We start from the raw sequence: 15,470 nt of genomic DNA, 5'->3' as shown, positions 1-15,470 counted from the left end.
GCAATAACTATCAAGATTAAGCAGAATAAAATAGATTGTTCCAGTTCATGCAGCCACTGAAATGCAAGGCATACTACTGTATAATTGATGAAGCCAGGAACAGCTCCAAATATGAATGTATATTGCCATTAAATGCTGTAAAACATTGGATGAAGCTATGCAAAGTTTAGATTTTTTTTCAGTTTCTGAGTTCTGTTGCTTGATCTCGTGCCATGATCCAGAGCTCTTTCCCTGCTCATTTTTTAAAATAAATGATTGGAATTAGTAAAGTTTCCCAATATTTCAGCAATCTCACCCTAGGATCCAATGTGATTTCATGTAGGAATACTGAAATCTTATGAAATATCAGTAACTATATTATACAACACCTTATAAGATTTGTTCATTTTAATGACTTCTATTTTTATAATTTGTGTGTTGACCGTGAACATTATTTTCACATGAAAATGACATGCCTCAGGCATTATATTTATGAATTAGTCCAAATAGTAAATTGATTTCCAAACTTGAGATCAGAGTATTCCCTCCTACAATTTGAAGTTCACATTTTTTTTATTTCTTGCCTACAGAATTTTGTAAATTTTGTGTATCAAAACTGACTTCTGTGTAGTACATGGGGTTTCAAAGATCTGAATCTTTAGACATATTAATTTGGAAATCCAGAAATTCAGTGTTCAGTAACTTCAATAATATTTGAATTTAAAATTCAAAGGGGAAATTTATATGTGTACAGTTGTATACACCTTCTCTCTGTCTCTGTGTATGATACCATACTAGATTAATAGTGATACAGTCTCCTTTTTGTACCCCAAGGTGCCCATTTGAAAAAATAATAATCTATTTAATATTCTAGTAGAGAAATCACTAAGATGTACACATTAAGAACTGATCAATATGCCATAAAAGATGATCATTAGGAAGATGATACTTCCCTAGCTTGTAGGCAATTATTTTATACTATTTTTGATTAATGATTTCATTTTAGCTGCTTCAGTGTTCTGTGGTCTTCATTTGTTAGCAATAATTATAGGACACCATGCCTTGCTTGGATCTGAGTAATTCTGACCAACAAATATGAATTAAAATCAATAGAAATGTCATTAGCATCCCACAACCATTCCTCATGCATTCACTTTATTAAAATTTGCTAAAGTGTGAAATATGTATGACAAGTAACGATGTTTTAATCTTTCACCAAGGTAACAATTGAAAGCTGATTGATTCCTTTCAGTATGTCATTCAGTAATTATAAAATCAAAATGATGGAAGATTGTAATCAAGAAAGATTCAGGCCCATATACCGTTGTCCCTCCATGCAAAATAAAATTCTAATTTGCATCCTGATTTTAATCTGAAAAGATAATGAAACTCCCATTTATGCCAGTATAAATAAAATAGATCAGTAGATAATAACATGCTGGGGAAAAGTTGCTTAGTTTTTCTTCGGTCAGCTTAAGGTCAACTAATAAAAAAGCTCTCTATTTTAACAGATTTACAATGTAGACCAAAAGATGGATAAATCAGAACTGCGATCATAATATAATTAAACAACAACACAGTAATAGGTCATGCAATACAACAATAAAACATTTTAAAACAGAGAACAATTGGGTGAAATATTGAGTAAAATGTTAGAGCTATAATCTTATTTATAAATAATTATATATTAATATGTGTGACTATTGGATCTGTCTCCTTGTAGTTTTACACTTATTTGCATTGGAAGAGGTAGGGTCTGGTAGTTGCCACAGCTATCTTACTGCTTTTTATTAGTACTACTTTTTTCCTTCCTCTTGATTGGCCCATTTGAGAAAACCACTAGCCATCCACATAATTTAGGCAATTGTGTGCATCTATTTATGCTGATCCCGAAAGATTTGGGTACTTCTACTATAGATGAGATCTTTGTGGCACAAACATCTTGCCATATTCAAGGAATCTTTGGTGTCCTGCCGGTCTTTTTCTAACATTTGATTTTCTCTTTTGTTGAACGGCATCAGAGCTGTCCATCCAGAAGAACCCATAAATTCCATATTTATTCATCACTTTCCCCATTTTCTCTGACTTCCTTTCTGGTTATGTTATCAGATTAAAGCTTCTTAAAGGTTATTAAGATCTGCTGGGTTTGTCAAAATGGAATTAATCCTGGGGAGATTGGCTATCCCTGGCTGGGATAGTTTCTGGATTGGTAGGACTTTTGTTGCGAAGCTTCTTATCCGGTAACATTGTACTGCGAACTCAGGCATACAAAACCTTTGCCGGACCAATTCTCAAATACAGCTCGTCTGCCTGGAATCCACACTGTATATCGGACATTAATACAATTGAGTGAGTCCAGAGGTATTTCACGAGAAGAGTCCTCCACTCCTCTGCTCACAATAGAATCTCTTATGCCACCAGGCTTGAAATTTGGGGCTTGGACAACCTAGAATTACACTGCCTATAGTCTGACCTAAGCATAGTACACAAAATTATTTGCTACTTGTCAATGACTACTTCTGCTTCAACTGCAATAATATACGGGCTAACAATAGATACAAACTCAAGGTAAACTGCTCCAAACTTTTGTAGAAAATACGACTTCAGCAACAGAGTGGTCAATGCCTGGAATGCACTACCCGACTCTTTTGTTACTTCCTCGAACCCCATAACTTTAACCTTAAACTGTCTACCGTTGACCTACCCCATTCCTAAGAGGTCTGTAAGCAGGCATGCATAAGCGCACTAGCGTGTCTACAATCCCTTTCCTACTGTCTCCATGCATTCATACATATTTCCTGTGTTCATATCCATGTTTATACTTACACCTGTTATCTCGTACATGTTTGACAAACTAAATAAATAAAATAAATTTGCTGCCTTCAATGCTGCTTCAGTTTGTGGTCTGTAGGTGGAGCTTCTTCCTGCTTCAGCTGGAGGTTTGTTGGACTTTTGCCCTTCTGTGGTTGGAGCTTTGCTTCTTCTGGATTGGTTCAGCCACTTCCAACAAGTATCTGGTTTACCGCCTCTGCTCTGGTTTCTCCTGTGCTAATTGATTCCCCAGACAAGTTTCCCACCCTTATCTGCAGGGAGGGGGTGAAAAATATTCAACATGGTGGCTGCAACCATGCACTTGGAGCCTTTCCTTTTTTAACCTGGGTTGCTGGATCCTGCATTGACTTCCTCTAGTTGATGTGCTAGCTGAATTTCTGGGACTGTTCCTGCCTTTGTACTACCATGGGTTGACTTGCCAACCCCAGCCCTCCATTGAAAGTCGGATGATTCTAACTCACACACTTTAGCTGGCAGGGTACTATATGACTCAACTGGGTAGGAGGAAAATCATAGCACTTCTAATAATGTCGCTAGCCTCTCATATACCTAACATTTGTTTCCTTTCCATGTTATATTTATACATTGGCAACATTATTTGTAAAGTACCAACTTCACTGCCTGACCTCATATTATGATGCTATCTTCATGTGCTTTTGTAAAAATGTATAGATGTCCAGAAGAAAAATGATGTTAAAAATGATGTGGGCACATAAGAACCAGATTGACAAAATATAATAAATCATTTCTGGGCAGAAGAGCTGGGCTGCATGTATAATGAAATGCTTTAGCATTACATCATTTCTATCACATCTTCCAATGTATTTTAGTGCAAATGCTGTAGCACATTAGTAGATAAAGCAAAAGCAGCAGATGTACAATAATACATTCATTTAAAATTGTCATATATATATATATATATATATATATATATATATATATATATATATATATATATATATATATATATATATATATATATATATATAATAAATTTGAAAAGATTTTTTTTTAGAACTATATATTTCTGTCTTGAGTGAAACAATTCTGGGATAAATTGTTGTATATAGAATGCTAAAAGAAATACAACTTTTATTAGGTTTTACAGTTTCTCACCATAGATTTTAATTAGGCCCAGGATGGGAGAATCTCCACCTTCCTGAAATCCCATAGATTGTAAAATTGTACTGTATTATGAATCTTTGGGAACGTTTTCAAAAGTAGACAATACATATTCACTATTTGTCATCAAGACACTTTAAGTTTTACTTATTGATGGTACATCTGATAATTTGCAAAGTTTCTAAGATGTCAGTATTAAGAAAAGACAGAATATATTAAAAACCAAGAAATGGTTCTTGCATTCATGGAATTAAAGTATAATCACAATGGGAAGAATTATGAAATGGTAGCAATTTGAAACATGGGTAAGCAAAGTATAGTTGAAAATATTGTGGTATTTTTTGGGGAAAAGTCTCATTGGTTTTCCATCCTATTTATTGTTATAACATTCTCTGTTTTTCATTTGGTAATGTATGTATGTGTGTATGTATGTGTGTGTGTGTGCACACACACACCATTACAAATATATATAATTTGTCCATGATGCTGTCTGAGGTGGGTTGTTTTCTTGCAAATGTTTCCTTACCAAACTAGGCAACATCATCAGTGCTAGAAGGGGAGGGGTTTACTTATTTTTATATACTAGTGGCTTACCCTGTCAGTGTTGATGGGAGGTTCTTGCTGGTTTTTTGAGTCAGTTCAACTTTGAGTTACAAATATTCATGTATATGTATATGTGTAAACACATATACACCCCCATATTCCCACATTTAAATTTTCAGGCATCTATACTTAGAACATTGTTGCTTTCTATAAGAAATGCATAGGATTTTCAAGCTTTGTACTGTTTCCTAAAGTCAGATGACCTGCCACATTTTGCACCCATCTACATGCTCTCATATCTATGTGACTGTTTGTAACCTTCAATTGGGCAAAACGTTGTCTTATACGGCAACTATTTTTGAATCAAAATACCTTAAACGGACTAACTTATAGAATTGTCTAAAATCCAGGACCTATGAGACTGAAAGTTGGCAAATCTGAGTTCACTGCATTGCCACTATCAGTTGTGATCTTTTGATTGTCCTTTCCAATGCTCTCTGCCAGCTTTCTGAAAGCAAAGTCAATGGGAAAACTGACAGGTAGTTGGAAGTTGCTCCTGCTCCTACTGATTTTTGCTTGGCTGTGGTCGTTGTTTTTCTGTTTAAATAAGGAAATATATCTGAAACAATGATGCAATAGGTTACGGGTTGTCTGGTATTTCATAAGCATTAGGTAGGACCAACTCCATTGCTGTATGTTTCTGATTACAAAGTTTTTACAGCTTGTATCATGAATTCATGGAGGGAAGTATGCAGTGGAGTACCCCAAGGCTCTGTTTTGGGCCCAGTACTCTTCAACATCTTCATCAATGATTTGGATGAGGGAATAAATGGGGAACTCATCAAATTTGCAGATGAGACCAGGAATAGCCAACACTCCAGAAGATAGGCTAAAGATACAGAAGGATCTTGACAAACTTGAACATTGGCCACGATCTAATAAAATGAAATTCAGTGGTGAAAAGAGTAAGGTTCTACATTTAGGCAAGAAAAACGAAATGCACAGGTACAGTATAGGTGGTACCTTGCTCAGTAGTAGTAGCTGTGAAAGGGATCTTGGAGTCCTAGTGGACAACCATTTAAATATGAGCCAGCAGTGTGCAGCAGCTGCCAAAAAAGCCAACACTGTTTTAGGCTGCATAAACAGAGGGATAGAATCAAGATCACGTGAAGCGTTAATATCACTTTATAATGCCTTGGTAAGGCCACACTTGGAATACTGCATTCAGTTTTGATTGCCACGATGTAGAAAAGATGTGGAGACTCTAGAAAGAGTGCAGAGAAGAGCAACAAAGATGATTAGGGGACTGGAGGCTGAAACATATAAAGAACAGTTGCAGGAACTGGGTATGTCTAGTTTAAGAGAAAGAAGGACTAGGGGAGACATGATAGCAGTGTTCCAATATCTCACAAAGAGGGAGTCAAACTAATTTCCAAGGCACCTGAGGGTAGAACAAGAAGCAATGGGTGGAAACTAATCAAGAAGAGAAGCAACTTAGAACTGAGGAGAAATTTCCTGACAGAACAATTAATCAGTGGAACAACTTGCCTCTAGATGTTGTGAATGCCCCAACACTGGAAGTCTTTAAGAAGATGTTGGATAGCCATTTGTCTGGAATGGTGTAGGGTTTCCTGACTAGGCAGGGGGTTGGACTAGAAGACCTCCAAGGTCCCTTCCAGCTCTGCTATTGTATTGTATTGAATGTGATTACTAGCAATGAGAGCATGATTCTAGCTCGAGCCTTTGTAATGGACTTGTCAGAACACCATGTCAACATACAAGTTAACCTAACCCTAACCCTCTGTAGATTTCTGGTATTACCAATTTGTAAATATGGTGCTGAAGTAGCACCACCATTTTTGGGGAAGATTTGTGTGTCTCTGTATGAGTGTGGGTGTGTATATTGTGGAAAAGCCGGGGGGGGGGGCTTTTCCACAATATACACACCCACACCTGAAGAATGAAATATTTTAAGGATTTTTTTTTAAAGGCCAGATTAAATATTTCCCCTAAAAGAGAAATACAAATCTTAATGGAGTCAGAAACTCAGAGCTCCAGCTCCCTGAACCGAAGCAGATACTGAGCTGATCTGGTAATCCATTACTCCTTGCAGCAAATTCTGAACAAAGGTGGATTAGCCCTCACCCAAGAGCCAAAACAGGACAAAGCCATTAATTATTGCATCACCCTCAGAAACTTCAACAAAACTTAACTTAGACAACCTATAGAGCCAGCTATGATCCCTACACAACCCCTAAAGTCAATAGAATACATGCTCTTGCACAGGAACAGGAAGCTCAAGTGCAAAGCTGAGAGAGGGTATTGAGACATTGGATGGCAATACAGACTGTATAAATAAATGGGGTTATAAAAATCAATGGCCACAGTGATATGATCCAAACCCTGCAGGTTTAAAAAAGGCTTATCATTTAGTTCTAGCTGCAGTCATGACTTTTCTTTTTGTCTTCCTCACTATCACATCCTTGTTCTGTCCTTGTACTGGTATGATAACAGTAGAAAGAGACATCATGGTTTGGGAAGGAAATACAGACAGTCAACATATTCCATTCCTTTCACCCACCCAAACCAGTTTCAAACTGGCCTTTGATCCTTTTCTCCTCTCCTGGCCTCAAACCCTGAAATCAGGCATCATGAGTCACCCAGCTGTGTCTCCAAAGGATCAAACAAGGATTGCCCTCTGACCTTCACCACTCTTACAGTAACAAAAATCCTCTTGTCCCAACTCCATAAGAAAAAGAACAAAGTAAGTTTGCTTAGATATCCTCCATCCATGTTGTACCTTTTCAACAATTTGCAAAGGAAGAAACATGAGGAGGGCAAGAAGAGAAAGAAGAGGAGAGGAATAATGGAGAGAACACATGGAAGCCACATTGCTATGAAGATGCCCGTTTCTTGTATCTGTTAAAAAGACTCTACAGTTATCCTGTTGGATGAGTAACATGGCAGGCTATTGTATAAAGTGGGTGTATGGGCAAGTATAGTGCTGTGGGAGGTATAGCTTGCTTAAGGCCAAAACCTGAGTAATGGAGTGAAGTTAGAAATCAGGGCAGGCTACTGGTGTTTTAAGTGGAGAAAATCAAGCCAGTGAGGTTGGAGTATATGTTTGCATTCATCCAAGGGCATCTCAGGGGAAAGGGAGGTGTAACAAAGCTTTAGGTAGCATCTATGTGAAGTCCTGCACCTTGCCACCTTCCTATGGATAAGAACACCCTTGCTAGCATCTATACAGTGGAAGACCTGATAAAACAGGCGAAAAGCAAATAGAAAACCAGACCATTCACAATCCCACAATTTGCCAAAAAAAAAAAAAAAAAAAAAAAAGGTACAGCTTGAATGGTTTTAAGTAAGCTGGCAGAGTCAGAAAAATGCTGACTCATAAGGAGTCATCCCTCTGATTCATAAGGATCCCTTCTGTCATGCTTGAAAAACTAGGACCACATGCAAAGTTCCAATTAAATTGATTTATTACTATTCATGCCTATGCACAGGAATGTACTCAACGGAGGGTTAGCACTATTTTGGTGCTAGGTAAGGGTCAATGTAGTTCAGAGGGGTTAGACTTTGTTTGTCACTGTGTGTGTCTAGGCTGATTCCTCTTCAGGTTCTACCACACATCCTAGACCTCCTCATTTTCCTCCCAAACAACCATCCTGGGAGAAAGCTGAAGAAGATGGTAACTGTTCCAAAGTCGTCCTGTGAAGTTATATACAGTAGATAGTCATGGAGTTGAATCTGGTCTCCTTACTCCTATTCCAAAACCTAAACTATTACACTACATGGTTGCATTCAGAGGTGGGTTGCTGCCGGTTTGGCCTGGTTTGGCCGAACCGGTAGTGGAATTCAGGCCTGGATCGCAGAACCGGCAGTGAACCAGGCCTGCCACGTCCCCAAACCAGTTCCCTCGCCGCCACTGGGCTGTTGCCATTTTGGTTTTTACTGTAAATTGTTCTGTGCATGTGTGAAGAACAATTTACATTGAACCATGCATGCGCGTTGCACGCAGGTTGCAAACTGGTAATAAAACCGGCAGCAACTCACCCCTGGTTGCATTATAAGTACTTGAAGTATGGGTTCAGGCAATGAGCATCTAAATGCTAAGGTTCTTTTTGGAAATGTTGGGTTTTGTATAAAATCCATTCACTAGTGTTTCTCAACTTCAGAACTTTAAGATACATAGATTTCAACTTCCAGAATTTCTCATCCTGGTTGGAGAATTCTGAGAGTTGACATCCACACTCCTTAAAGTTCCTGAGGTTGAAAATCCTGGACTAAACCAAGGTGAAATCCAGACTAGAGTTAGATTAGGAATGTAGATTCCCCAGGTTCAAATCCCCACTTAGCCTTAGCTTTGCTTTGCTCCAGTGTTTAGAGTTTAAATTCTGGGTATAGAATGCTTCTGGAACCTCTGTCATATTTTCTGACTGTTACTTGTTGTCTTGTCTGGACGATTATGTTTTGAACTGTGTTTTAATTGTTCACTTGATATTTTGTAAGATGCCAAGAATCTTTTTGGACCTGAGAAGCTTTAATGTCTAATACACAATATAATAATATAACACCCCCCCGCAATCTATTGACTTACTTGTGAGGGATATTCTGAGGATAAAGTTATAAAGGTGGACATGTTATGTGCTCCTTAAAGGTCAATTTCTGTTAAACAAAAGATAAACAATGACAGGAATGTTCTATTACATGTACTAAATGTATAAAATAATAAAATCCACCTGGGTTAAGCATTCTGAAATTTCACTGATACCAAGAGCAGAGTTAAGCTTATGTGTAACTGTCCTTGAAATTAAGAACATTTAATTATGTCTGGATTGCAGTTAAAGTCCCTATTCTTCATCTTACAGAGTTTGTGTAAACTATCAGTCATTCTTTGCTGGACATAAATTATCTGATAAGAGGCTTCTTGGATACTCATATATAGCATTTATTTACCAAGGATTTCTGAGGTCTTAGGCTTCCACACAGAGGGATTACTGATGTTAATGTTCTGATGTATGCAGATCATTCATCCTGAAGGATTTATGACAGTGATAGTCAACAATGAGGCAAAACTAATATACTAGATAAAAATATAATTTCTGTGCCTAAAAATAGGTCCTTTTAAAAAGTACTCCCTTCTACTCAGGAAGCAGACTTGGTTTCCAAAGTGAAATCACAGATTGTTTGATTTCTCTTTTGTTAAATAAATATCACACAGATAAGGTTTCTACCAGAAATGTCCTATGTTTGCACAGTAATATGAATTTTGATGGGACATAATCAACCTTTGCTTATTACAGACTACTGTAAACATTTTACCAGCTTTCACCAGCTGGTACAGAATGTTAAATCTTTTTTTAGTTCTCAAGGCAAGAATGGCAAGATAACCCACTTGGATTGCTGAAAGTGGATGATGGAAACTTCCAGGGAACTTATAAAGTCACTGAAGCATTATCAAACTTAATTCCCTTGTATATACCGTTTCCCTGAAAATAAGACCTTCCTGATAATAAGCCCAATCAGGCTTTTGAGTGCATGCGCTGAAATAAGCCCTCCCTTGAAAATAAGCCCTCTCTGAAAATATTGCACCACAGCAGCAGACATGAGGTGACCATGCTTGCTGTCTCCTGCACCTCAAAAATAAGACCTGTCCAAAAATAAGGCCAAGTGCTTATTTCGGGGTAAAAAGAAAATAAGACCCTGTCTTATTTTCGGGGAAACACAGTATTAATTAATTAAGTCTGTACTTGTGCTTCACTTTCATTTCAAAGTTTGGAAGAAAGAAAATGAATACGTATATGCATATGTATAACAGGTATATGAACTTTGGGAGTTTCCCATATAGTTATGGAATGCTTCTTGTATTTAATCCATATGTTTACCCCATATGTCTGCCCATCTGTTTTATAGACATTGTATTTTCCTCAAACTCTAACTGGCAAAAATGTTTTCTTACTGCAAAATGTATTCTTTAATGATACAAAAAATATCTAATACTACCATGGTTAATGTGGAGATGTGATTAATGAAATAGGTTTCTACTTGGCAATGCCAGTCATTTCCCTCAAAGAAATGAAGTGCAATTCTTTCCTTTCTCCACCTCTTTCACTTTTTATATTTAAAATATTTATTGTTCAGTTTTGGAGGACTTTGGAGGTCTATTTTTTATTAAGCTCTAGCACAGTGTTTCTCAACCTTAGCAACTTGAAGATGTCTGGACTTCAACTCCCAGAATTCCCCAGCCAGCGAATGCTGGCTGGGGAATTCTGGGAGTTGAAGTCTGGACATCTTCAAGTTGCTAAGGTTGAGAAACACTGCGCTAGCATATGTTTATCCCGCATTAATGTCAGATTTTCAAGGTAGACTAGGCTGGAGACCAAAATTATGTAGGTCAATGCCACTTTATTGTAGTAATCTTGCAAATTTAAATGTGCTTCTTTTTTCTTTCCTTTAATTTCAAGATAATTTATGAATTTAGGACCTGTCTAAGTTGTTTTGTTCATGCTACATTTTGGTTCCACCCTCAAATCTCTTTTATCATTGCCTTGCTGGTAGCCATATCATTCCTGTTCCTTAAGGCCATCTCCTTTATTCTCCACAACTGCCAAAAAATAAGCAGGTGCTATCAAGCTATAGATATGTTTGAAATTTATTGTTTGTAACGGAGATGCATACATTTCATAATCCAGTTTCATATTTCTGAAAATTCCAGGATTAACTATTCCATGTTCTTTATGTCTTGGTTTTCCAACATCCAACATTTACAAATCATGTTTTAAATTGAATTATTATTAAAGAACCTGAACAGCTGAAGAGCTGAGGCATCTCTAGTTTTAAAACTTTGCTTCTTTACATTTGCTGTCTGCTGTCTTCTATTGTATTTCACAGTCTACATATATTATTGGCAGGACATCTTGCTGTTATATAGCATCATACATTTCCAGTAAATTATTCTCTATTGTTTGATTTTTTTTATTCCCAGCTTTCCATATACTACAGCAAATTAATATATCCTGTAAGCAGTATTTCCATAGGTTTGGGGGATATGTGTTATTTGCCATTCACCACTTACAAGTGATTTAAAAATATACTGCAGGTTACTCTGGTCTAGCAAATGTTAAATAAGTTGAAGAGAATAGATTGTATTTTTCAAATATGCCACAAAGGTGTCATTAAACAAATGTGGACTATAATTGACTGTAATCTATAACAAATGCTGAAGTGATAAACTGCACAGTTACCTCAACTTGCCTGTATGCCAAAATTCATTTGGCAGCCATTTTGACTTTTAAGACTGCCAAAGCAGCATTGCTGAAATGATTATTTAAATAATGCTGTGATATAAAGTCTTCTGGGGGAAAAAACATTGTGTGGAAATGACTTCACAGTTAATTGTAAATGGAACTAATATCTGTGGTCACTCTGTGGCATAACTGTCAGTTTCACTGGCAAGACCTGATTGACATTGCCTGGGGACTTCATTTAATATGGTTCTAGACTATCTGACAGACAATTTAGTGCAGCTAGATAAGAATCCGGATTGCATATTGACAGGAAGTTGTTATAACAGTTGATTGTCCTTTGTCACCAATTAGATGCAATTCTTTTAAAGTAGGACGTAAAGTGAGATCTGGACATTAAGTGTGAAACCTACTGGGTCAGGCTGGACAGCCTCTCAGGGCCCCTTTACTTCTATATTAAAAGCAACATAGACAGAGTTGGAGCTTGCAAAAGAACAGGAAGCAAGTGCCTAACCACAAGATGTCCCTATGTCAAAACCTATGTTAAAACCTATGTCAAAAGTCCAAGGTTCAATTAAAGTTTGTTAATGACACGTACTCCATAACAGAAGGAGAAGAAAGACCCCATCTCCTTATAAGGCTTTCTCCTCAAGGTAACCACTAAGAAATGAGTTAAGTGTTTCCGTGTTACGCTGCCTTTGAGAATGTATAAGAATGCGTGCTTCGATAATGAAGGTTGTTCAGAGCTTGCAATGTTAGCCATGGGCTAGCTTTCTGAACCTGGCTGCCAAATGAACTTTTCCTGTATCCTGAGAAGTCTAAAGCCTGTTATTTTCTGCAACACTTTTGTTAAACATACTGTCCCCATACACAGAGCCAGCTTTCAGCTGAGTAGGCACTGACCAAGGGTGCTAAAGTTTATGGGGTGCCGATCCCCCCTTCTTTTGAATCATTCTAAGAAATGCACTTATCTGTTTGGAGGAGGTGGCACCCTCCATCACTATGACTTGATTATGTGCCATCTAGTTATTTTTGACTCCTTAGCAATCATATAAATTTTTCTATGACAATCTGCTCCCATCCTATTCTTTCAAGTGTTCCAATGGTGTACTCATTGCAACTGTAATTGAGCCCATCCATCTTTCTGCTGGTCACCCTCTTGTTCTCTTTCCTTCCAACTTTCCCAACATTAGAATATTTTTAAGAGAGTTAAGTCTTTGCATAATTGTCCAAAGTAGGATAATTTGAATCTAGTCATCTGTGCCTGTGGTGAGAACTCTGAGTTGATTTGTTCAATAATCCATTGGTTTGGTTTATTCAACCTCTCAATATGTGATGGTGCTGAGAAACATGTGAGTAAATAGGCTGTAAACTAACCCTTTCCTGCCTTTCTGTGACTTTTTAGGTTAGAGTTGTGGACAGATTTGTTCTTATAGCAGCAAAACTGCTCAAAAGTTTAGGAACTCAAAAGTTCCTAAATAGAGGACTGTCTGTAACAAGTTCTGACTGAGAGAAAGAATGAACTTTTTTTGTGGGAGAAACTCAACATTTGCTAGCCTAGGAAATCAAACCACCACCAAGCTTTCATTAGAAATATACTGGAGGGTTTTGTACTTGACTGCCTGGAAATTATTATTTACAAATTAAATCAAAATGATTTAAAATAAATTAAAATAATTTAATTACTGTAATGGCAACACTGAAAAATGTGATTATATTTTCTACTCAGTTTAGTTTTGGTGGGATTGAATGGAGAAATGAGCCTATCAGCAGAATTCAAAATTAAATACTAAGTTTACAGCTTTCCCCCCATTATTATAGGACAGGTGCAGAGTTGAAGACACTACCCAGTATTAAGAATGAAGGTGTATTCACAAAGCCCTCCACAACTTTCAATGGGGTCTGACCTGAACAGTCACCCTGCAGCTGCAGCAATGTGTTAAGTATTATATAGAAGACACTGTCTTACTTATTCTTCCTTGGTTAACCTGTGAACTTGTTCACCAGGCTAATTGTGTAAGATGAAGCAGGGCAGTGGCATTGACAAAAAGGTTTATTGTAGTGTTGTAGTAAATGGATAATAGGGGGCATCTGATGACAAGCTTTCAAAACCGTTTTCAATACTCACATTTGTGTGTAAATCTGTGGAGGAGGGAAAGGAAGGAGAACAAATAGGATGGATTCGGGAGAAGGATTCATGGGGCAAATAATAAATGTGGATTGTTGCCTGTTAAAGCCAGGGAGTGGCAGATTTTTTTGTGGGGGGGGTGGAGAAACTGTGCTTATTCTTCTACAGTCTAAGCTTACACTTTGCTTTATTTTCAAAGAACAAATCTTGGAGGCACTGGGAATAGAGGGCTTAATGGTGACCTCAACATCCCTGCTGTTAATTTTGATCACGATGGGGATTTATTCCGCAGAAATCAATAGAAAGCAGCGCATCAGTCATTCTGACAGAACTGCTTTAAAGTCAACATTAGGAACAAAGTAATTAATTACTAAAAAGAAACCTTTCCTTTTTGGCATGCTAGAGAGACCCATGCAACTTACTTTGTTGCAAAGTATATCTCAATGTCAATTGAGCTTTTTATTCATTTTTCAGTTTATAGGCAGTAGGCCAAGAATTCATTCTTACCCAAGATCCAGCTGTAGGTCTCACAACGGCTGTCGTTTTACCACTCAAATTGTTTGGAGTCTGTTTTATTTGTGAAAAACAAATAAAATAGACCCCTACATTTTGTGAAAATTCTAATCAATTAAAATCAAAAAGTATTTAATAGTAACTCTTGAAAATGTGAAAAAAAATGTCTTCAAATGCCTATCTCCCCATCTTCCCGAGAATAGGCCCTGTAGGATGAGAAGGAAACGGGAAGGAAGGAATATTTTGAACATTCAGAGTTTGCCTATAACTGGAGGGAGGGAGAAGGAAAAAAAACCTATGAAGGATGGGTGGCATCAGATTTTGAAGCATAGTACTAGGGAAAGGAAAGAAGATTTTATCGTCTCTCTCTCTCTCCCCCCCCCCCACCTCCAGAAATATATGCTGCTTCAGATGCAGTGGTGAAATTCAAGTTTTTTTACTACCGATTCTGTGGGCGTGGCTTGGTGGGCATGATGTGGTTTGAGGTGGTCTTGCTTGGGGGGCGTAGTAGGGGAATGATACTGCAAAATCTCCTTTCCCACCTCACTCTGGGGCCGGTCAGAAGTGGCATTTGCTGGTTCTCACAGCTACTCAAAATTTCCACTATCGGTTCTCTAAACTACTCAAAATTTCCACTACCGGTTCTCCAGAACCTGTCAGAACCTGCTGGATTTCACCCCTGTTCAGATGCCAAAATAGTTTAATTGATCATGCATGTTATGAACCTTTGTTTGGAGGTAGGGCTATGCACACCTGCAGAAGAATGTATGGGGGCAAATTATAACACGCCTGAAGATGTGATCATGCAAATGCTACACTTGCATTCTTGCATCATTACCTATTGCCACATTGACAACACCACTGGTCAGGGCTAGGAAAAAAATTGTCACTCTGCTTTAAGAATGTCTTGAGTTCATTTGGATGAATGTGCTTTATGAATATATTCCAATCAAATGCTCTAAGAATGTAAATACATTATATAGGCTTAAGATACCTCCATACTAATGCTTCGTACTATTTTGGAATTGAGTACTAACAGACTGATCTCATGACATCTGTTTTTGCTATCTGAATCAATTTATTTCCGAATGCTTCAGTTTCTT

Source organism: Thamnophis sirtalis, unplaced genomic scaffold, assembly GCF_051295495.1.
Source record: "Thamnophis sirtalis isolate CommonGarterSnake01/CBP01778 unplaced genomic scaffold, rThaSir2_p1.2 scaffold_5, whole genome shotgun sequence".
Lineage (NCBI taxonomy): Eukaryota > Metazoa > Chordata > Lepidosauria > Squamata > Natricidae > Thamnophis > Thamnophis sirtalis.
Note: the sequence above shows the minus strand (reverse complement) of the source record.